General features: G+C 44.7%; 1 pseudogene; it reads left to right on the plus strand.

Annotated features, from left to right (window-relative positions):
- Window positions 1-4,401: 4,401 nt before the first annotated feature.
- On the plus strand, window positions 4,402-7,444 carry LOC129485756 (uncharacterized; annotated as a pseudogene).
- The last annotated feature ends 447 nt before the right edge of the window (window positions 7,445-7,891 follow it).

The following is a 7,891-nucleotide window of genomic DNA, read 5'->3' on the forward strand; positions in this document are numbered from 1 at the left end:
GATTTAGATAAATACATGATGTCTTAGGGATTTGATTTCAAATAAATTTTGATGATGGGGCAAGCCTTTCTGAGTATTTTGATCGCTTTCTTCCATTGATGTTTTTCATTCATAGAATCATGTGATTGGGAGGCTGAGGTAGAAGGATTGCTTGAGCCCAGGAGGTCTCAGCTGCAGTGGGCCATGATCATGCCACTGCTCTCCATCTGGGCAACTGAGTGAGACTCTGTCTCAAAAATAAAATAAAATAATGCAATTGGTTCAATAGAAAAATCAGAAGTACTTGCACTACATAAAAATGACTTCAGAAAGTGAAAAGGGCTTAAGAAATAATTTATGTAAACCTCTCAAAAAAGTTGTGGTGAAAATGACAGATCAAAAAAAGGATGTAACTTAGATCTCACAATTATTAGCATACCAAACTTAAAGTGTATAAGCTCAATCCCCGCTATTCCATGTCGATTCTCTAATAGCCTGTAGCATGTACATGACTCTTGCAAAGGTGAAGCTTGTAAATCTCAGAAGCTTATTATTAGTTAACTTAAACTCTAAACTATATTTGAATTGATGGTTAAAATCACGTCAAATATTTAACATAACTTATTTTGTAAATAAGATTAAAAGTTTATAGTAACTGGAAAAGAGCAAAGTAGTAAATATTTTATTTTTTAAGAATTTACCATCTCAAGATTATAAGCCATAGTGTTCTCAATAAATTTTTTGAGCTGTGTTGAAAGATGATAAACAATAACAATTAATAATGAGAAGCTCCTAAGCAACCTTTGTTCTTATTTCCTTTATATTTTTCTTAACTATTTGTGGTTAAAATATTTACATGATACGAACATTAACATTTTTTTCCAAGATGACAGATTAGAGGCTTTATAGCATGCCTCAGCCACTTGGAAATAGCAAACATAGTGCATAAAAATCAACTTGATTCACCTTAATTCCAGAAGGAAAATAACAACTAACTGAAATAGTGAGGGCCAACCCAGAGCCCAGGGAGGAGAAGGTGGGCAAGCAGCTCCCTTGCCTGATAAAAGTGAGTGAAGCCCCAGTACGCAAGAGGGGTAGCCAGTCTCCCTCTGTGCCTCACCTTTCCACTAAGGATCTGTGCCACCCAGGCCAAGGAAAAGCACCTTCTTTCTCCTAAGCCCTGGAGCTAACTTGGGGAGTGGCTGAGAGACAGAGAAAGGAAAAGACATGGGTAAAGCTGCAGGCATTCTCCCAGGCCCAAGACTGAGAGGAGAATGCGGTTTTTAATCTCGGCTCATACAAGGTCAGTCATTTTTTGGTGGCCAGCAATTGTAGAGAGTGCACCAGAGAAGGCACTAGAATTAGGCCCTTTCCCATTGCAGAACTGGAGCAAGAGGAGCGTTGCTGAGGCCAAGGTTTCTCCTGGGCAGCCACGGAGAGCTTTGAGACCTAGAGCTGGTCTGGTCTGTGTGTCATTGCTGGGTTCTGCAGCCTGCTCCCTCAGTCATTTGGGGAGGAATGCCGCACCAGCTCCAAGGAATGGGAAGGAGGTGGACCCCACTCCCCTGGAGATCTAACCTTCAAAGCAGACCACCTCTAAGGGAGGAGGGAGCACAGCCCACTCAAAGCTCCCTCCGGATCAAAGGAAATGTGAATATGGTGCCAGCCGCTGAAGGGGACATCAACAAAGCCTGAGAACATACTTGGAGAGTGTCAGCCTCTGAGCCCAAGCTAAGCCATCATAACCCCTGTGACCTGCAGGTATACATCCAGATGGCCTGAAGCAACTGAAGAACCAAAAAAGAAGTGAAATAGTCCCTGCCTTAACTGATGGCATTCCACCATTGTAATTTGTTCCTGCCCCACCCTAACTGATCAATTGACCTCGTGACATTCCTTCTCTTAGACAATGAGTCTCAGGAGCTCCCCACTGAGCACCTTGTAGCCCCTGCCCCTGCCTGCAAGAGAAAAAACCCCTTTAACTGTAATTTTCCACTACCTACCAAAATCCTATAAAACTGCCCCACTCCTATCTCCCTTTGCTGACTCCTTTTTCGGACTCAGTCCGCCTGCACCCAGGCGATTAAAAAGCTTTATTGCTCACACAAAGCCTGTTTGGTGGTCTCTTCACATGGACACATGTAACATTTGGTGTCAAAGTCCCGGCACAGGGGGGGTCCTTCAGGAGACCGGCCACCTTTCTTCACCCTCACTCTGTGAGGAGATCCACCTACGACCTTGGGTCCTCAGACCAGCCCAAGGAACATCTCACCAATTTCAAATAAGGTAAGCTGTCTCTTCAATCTCTTCTCCAGCCTCTTTCACTACCCTTTTATCTCCCAGTCCTTCCAATTCCAGTTCTTTTTCCTCTCTAGTAGAGACAAAGGAGACACATTTTATCTGTGAAATCAAAAACTCTGATGTCAGTCATGGATTTGGGAAGACAGTCTTCCCTTGGTTTCTGATCACTGCGGGGATGCCTGCCTTGGTCATTCACCCACATTCCCTTGGTGGCAAGTCAATTGTGGGGATGCCTGCTTTGGCTGCTCACCCACATTGCAGCCCAGGGCTGCTCACCCTCGCCCCCTTCTCTATGTCTCTATCTTTCTCTTTAAACTTACCTCTTTCACTATGGGAAACCTTCTGCCCTCCATTCCCCCTTCTTCTCCCTTAGCGTAAAATCCCTTCGGCTAACACCTGACCTAAAACCTAAACATCTTATTTTCTCCTGTAATACTGCTTGGCCCCGGTACAAACTCGACAATTGTTTCAAGTGGCCAGAGAATGGCACGTTTGATTTGTCCATCCTACAGGATCTAGATAATTTTTGTTGTAAAATGGGCAAATGGTCTGAGGTGCCTGATGTCCTGGCATTCTTTACACATCAGTCGCCCACTAGTCTCTGCTCCCACTGTGACTCATCCCAAATCTTCCTTCTTTCTTTCCTATCTGTTCCTTCAGTCTCCACTCCAAGCTCTGAGTCCTTTGAATCCTCCTTTTCTATGGACCCATCTGACCTCTCCCCTCCTCCCCAGGCTGCTCCTCACAAGGCCGAGCTATGTCCCAATTATTCCTCAGCCTCCACTCCCCCACCCTATAATCCTTCTATCACCTCCCCTCCTCACACCAGGTCTGGCTTACAGTTTTGTTCTGCAACTTGCTCTCTCCAACCTGCCCAACAATTTCCTTTTAGAGAGGCGGCTAGAGCTAAAGGCAAAGTCAAGGTTAATGCTCCTTTTTTCTTTATCCAACCTTTCCCAAATCGGTTATCATTTTCATCAAATATAAAAACCCAGCCCTGTCCATGGCCCGTTTGGCAACAACCCTTAGATGCTTTATCACCCTAGACCTAGAGGTGCCAGAAGGCATTCTTATTCTTAACATGCATTTTATTATAAATAAAGTTTTTATATATGCATTTATTTTAAATAAAGTTTCAGTGCAACAAAAGAAGTAGCACTGGAATATAAAATTTTCTTTTTAATTCTCAGCAAGGCAAGTTACTTCTATAGAAGGGTGCACCCTTACAGATGAAGAAATGGTGAACGAATACTTGGACAAGGGAGGGGAAGGGGTTATTATCCTTGATGCATGTGGCCCCTGCTGCTGTGTAGTTCCCCTATTGGCTAGGGTTAGACTGCACAGCCTAAACTAATTCCAACGGGCTAATTTAAAGAGAGAGATGGGGTGAGTGGTTTGGCAGGAAAAATGATTATGCAGGTTGGAGAATGAGTCACTATGGAGCAGGTAGCAGGTAATTGGAATGAGTCAGGGTGGAGCAGGTGATTCAAATGAGTCAGGGTGGAGCCAGTGATTGAATTGAGTCATGGTGGAGCAGGTAACCGAAAAAGGTTGCTTTATGAAGAAGTTAAGTTTAAAAGTACAAGGCAAAGATTTGAACATACTGACATATTGATTCTTTGAAATGAAATTTAGAACTCATATCTAACATTACCCAATCCACTCCCGACATTAGAAAAAGCTCCAAAAATTAGATTCCGGCCCTCAAACCCCACAACAGGACTTAATTAAACTTGCCTTCAGGGTGTACAATAATACAGAAGAGGCAGCAAAGTGGCAACATATTTCTGAGCTGCAATTACTTGCCTCCACTGTGAGAGAAACCCCAGCCACGTCTCCAGCACACAAGAACTTCAGAATGCCTAAACCACAGCAGCCAGGTGTTCCTCCAGGGCCTCCTCTCCCCGGATCTTGCTTCAAGTGCCGGAAATCTGGCCACTAGGCCAAGGAATGCCCGCAGCCCATGATTCTTCCTAAGTCGTGTCCCATCTGTGCGGGACGCCACTGGAAATTGTAGGGTCCAACTCATCCGGCAGCCATTCCCAGAGCCCCTGGAACTCTGGCCCAAGGCTCTCTGACTGGCTCCTTCCCAGATCTTCTTGGCTTAGCAGCTGAAGACTGATGCTGCCCAATTGCCTTGGAAGCACCCTGGACCACCACAGACACTTCAGGTAACTCTTACAGTGGAGGGTAAGTCCATCCCCTTCTTAATCGATATGGAGGCTACCCACTCCACATGACCTTTTCAAGAGCTGGTTTCCCTTGCCTCCATTAACTGTTGTGGGTATTGACAGCCAGGCGTCTAAACCTCTTAAAACTCCACAACTCTGGTGCCAACTTGGACAACATTCTTTTATGCACTCTTTTTTAGTTGTCCCCACCTGCTCAGCTCCCATATTAGGTCGAGACATTTTAACTAAACTATCTGCTTCCCTGACTATTCCTGGGCTACAGCTGCACCTCATTGCCACCCTTTTCCCCAGTTCAAAGTCTCCTTCGCATCCTCCCATTGTGTCTCCCTACCTTAATCCACAAATATGGGATACCTCTACTCCCTCCTTGGTGACCGATCATGCACCCCTTATAATCCCATTAAAAGCTAATCACCCTTACCCTGCTCAATGCCAATCTCCCATCCCACAACAGGCTTTAAAAGCGTTAAAGCCTGTTATCACCCACCTGTTACAACATGGCCTTTTAAGCCTATAAATTCTCCTTCCAACTCCCCTATCCTACCCATCCAGAAACCAGACAAGTCTTAAAGGTTGGTTCAGGATCTTTGCCTTATTAATCAAATCGTCCTTCCCATCCATCTTATAGTGCCAAACCTGTACACCCTCCTATCTTCAATACCCGCTTCCACAACTCACTATTCTGTTATCAACCTCAAAGATGCCTTCAAAACCACAGGCTATGCTCCACTTACCCTTTACAGTTCTCACAACCTTCAAGAATTAATATCCTCCTCACACCTTTCACATTTATTGTCTGCCCCTTGACTCCTCTGGCTCTACTGTCTCTTAGTTGAAATTCCAAAAGTAACTATTAACCATGGGCCCAATTTCAACCCAGCTCCTCACTTAGCACCCAGCACAAGTCTTGAACCACATGACTGTATTTCCCTAATACACATAGCATCTTCTCCCTTTCCTCATATTTCTATTCTTCCAATTGCAAACCCAGACCACACTTGGTTTATCAATGGCAGTTCTTCTAAACCCAATCAATTTTCACCAGCTAAAGCTGGATATGCTGTCGTGTCCCACACCTCTATTATCGAAGCTGCTGCACTTCTTCCCTCCATCACTTTTCAACAAGCCGAACTGATTGCTTTAGCTTGTGTGCTCTCTCTTGCTAAAGGAATGCACGTTAATATTTGTACTGAATCCAAATATGCTTTCCACATCCTCCATAACCATGCTGCCATCTGGGCTGAAAGAGGCTTCCTTATCACACAAGGCTCTTCCATTATCAATGCCTCCCTAATAAAGGCCCTCCTTAAGCCTGCTCTCCTGCTGGCCAACGCTGGAGTCATTCATTGTAAAGGACACCAGAAACCTACTGATCTTATTGCAAAAGGAAATGCCTATGCCGACAGGACAGTAAAAGAAATAGCGGGTGCCTCCACACCCACTAATATTCCAGCCCCTACTCCAGAGGGCCAGTATTTTTCTTTCTCCTCTGTCACTCCCACCTACTCTTCTTCTGAAAACCTGCGCTACCAGTCTTTTCCAACTCTGGGCAAGTGGTTCTTAGATCATGGATAATTCATTCTTCCTGCCTCACAAGCTCAGTCCATTCTTTCTTCCCTTCCTGACCACTTCCATGTGGGATACAAGCCTCTGGCTTGCCTCCTGCAGCCCCTCATCTCCTTCCCTTCATGGAAATCCATCTTCAAGACCATCACCTCTCAATGTTCTGTCTGCCATGCCACCAGCCCCAAGGCTTTCTCAGGCCTCCTCCTTTTCCTGTGCATCAGGCTCGTGGAAATACTCCAACACAAAATTGGCAGATTAACTTTACTCATATGCCCCATGTCTGTAAATTAAATATCTCCTGGTTTGGATCAACACGTTCGCCAGATGGATCGAGGCCTTTTCCACTAGCTCCAAAAAGGCTACTGCAGTCATTTATTTCCTTCTGACAGATATAATTCCCCGATGTGGCCTCCCTACTTCCATTCAATCTGACAATGGTCTGGCCTTTATTAGTCAAATCACCCAGGCAGTTTCTCAGGCTCTTGATATTCAGTGGAAACTTCATATCCCCTACCATCCTCAGTCTCCAGGAAAGGTAGAATGGATGAATGGTCTTTTAAAAACAAACCTCACCAAGCTCAACCTCCAACTTAAAAAGGGCTGGACATTACTTCTACCACTTGCCCTTCTCAGAATTAGAGCTTACCTTTGATATGCTATAGGGTACAGTCCATTTAAACTTTTATATGGATGCACTTTCTTGCTTGGCCCCAACCTTGTTCCAGACACCAGCCCTCTAGGCAACTATCTTCCAGTCCTCCAGCAGGCTAGACAGGAAATTCACCAGGCTGCTAATCTTCTCTTGCCTACTCCAGATTCCCAGCCATATAAAGACACCCTAGCTGGACGATCAGTTCTTGTTAAGAGTCTGACCCCTCAAACTCTACAGCCTTGGTGGACCAGACCCTACCTAGTCATCTATAGCACCCCAACTGCTGTCCATCTGCAGGACCCTCCACATTGGGTTCAATATCCCAGAATAAAGCTGTGTCCATCCAACAGCCAGCCTGATCTCTCCTCTTCCTCCTGGAAGTTGCAAGTACTCTCCCCTACTTCCCTTAAACTCACTCGTATTTCTGAAGAACAGTAATAACCCTTATGAGCCTAATACATCGCTTCCTTCTATTAGGTCTATTCATCCTTACCCTACATTTTGCAACAGGGCTTTATGCAGTCACCCCCACTGCTTGGACTGCACCCCAAAAACTTGTCATCCCTACTATCTTCTGTCTGATCATACCCCTATTCATAATTCTCAACTACTCATAAATCCCCTGCCCCTGTTTACACTTTTGCACTGCCAGTTTACACTTTTCCTTCAAACCATCATAGCAAATATCTCCTGGTACTATGCCCAATCTACCACTCTTGACTGCCTCTTGAAGTGGATAGATGATCTTTGCTGACAGGGCACCCTCCAATACTTTCACCCTGATGAAGTCCTATTCTTTACTTTTATACTCACTCTTATTCTCATTCCAGTTCTTATGCCACCCTCTACCTCTCCCCTGCTATCTCTACCACACCATCAATCTCACTCACTCTCTCCTAGCCGTTTCTAATCGTTCTTCAACAAACAATTGCTGGCTTTGAATTTCTCTTTCCTTTAAAACCGCCGAGGCCTCAACTTACTCACTCCTGACAAAGGAGAACTATGTATATTTTTAAATAAGGAGTGTTGTTTTTACCTAAATCGATCTGGCCTGGTATATGACAACGTAAAAAAACTCAAGGATAGAGCCCAAAAACTCACCAACCAAGCAAATAATTATGCTGAACCCCCTTGGGCACTCTCTAATTAAATATCCTGGGTCCTCACAATTCTTAGTCCTTTAATACCTGTTTGTCTCCTT

The sequence above is a fragment of the Symphalangus syndactylus genome, chromosome 7 (genome assembly GCF_028878055.3).
Source record: "Symphalangus syndactylus isolate Jambi chromosome 7, NHGRI_mSymSyn1-v2.1_pri, whole genome shotgun sequence".
Classification (NCBI taxonomy): Eukaryota; Metazoa; Chordata; class Mammalia; order Primates; family Hylobatidae; genus Symphalangus; species Symphalangus syndactylus.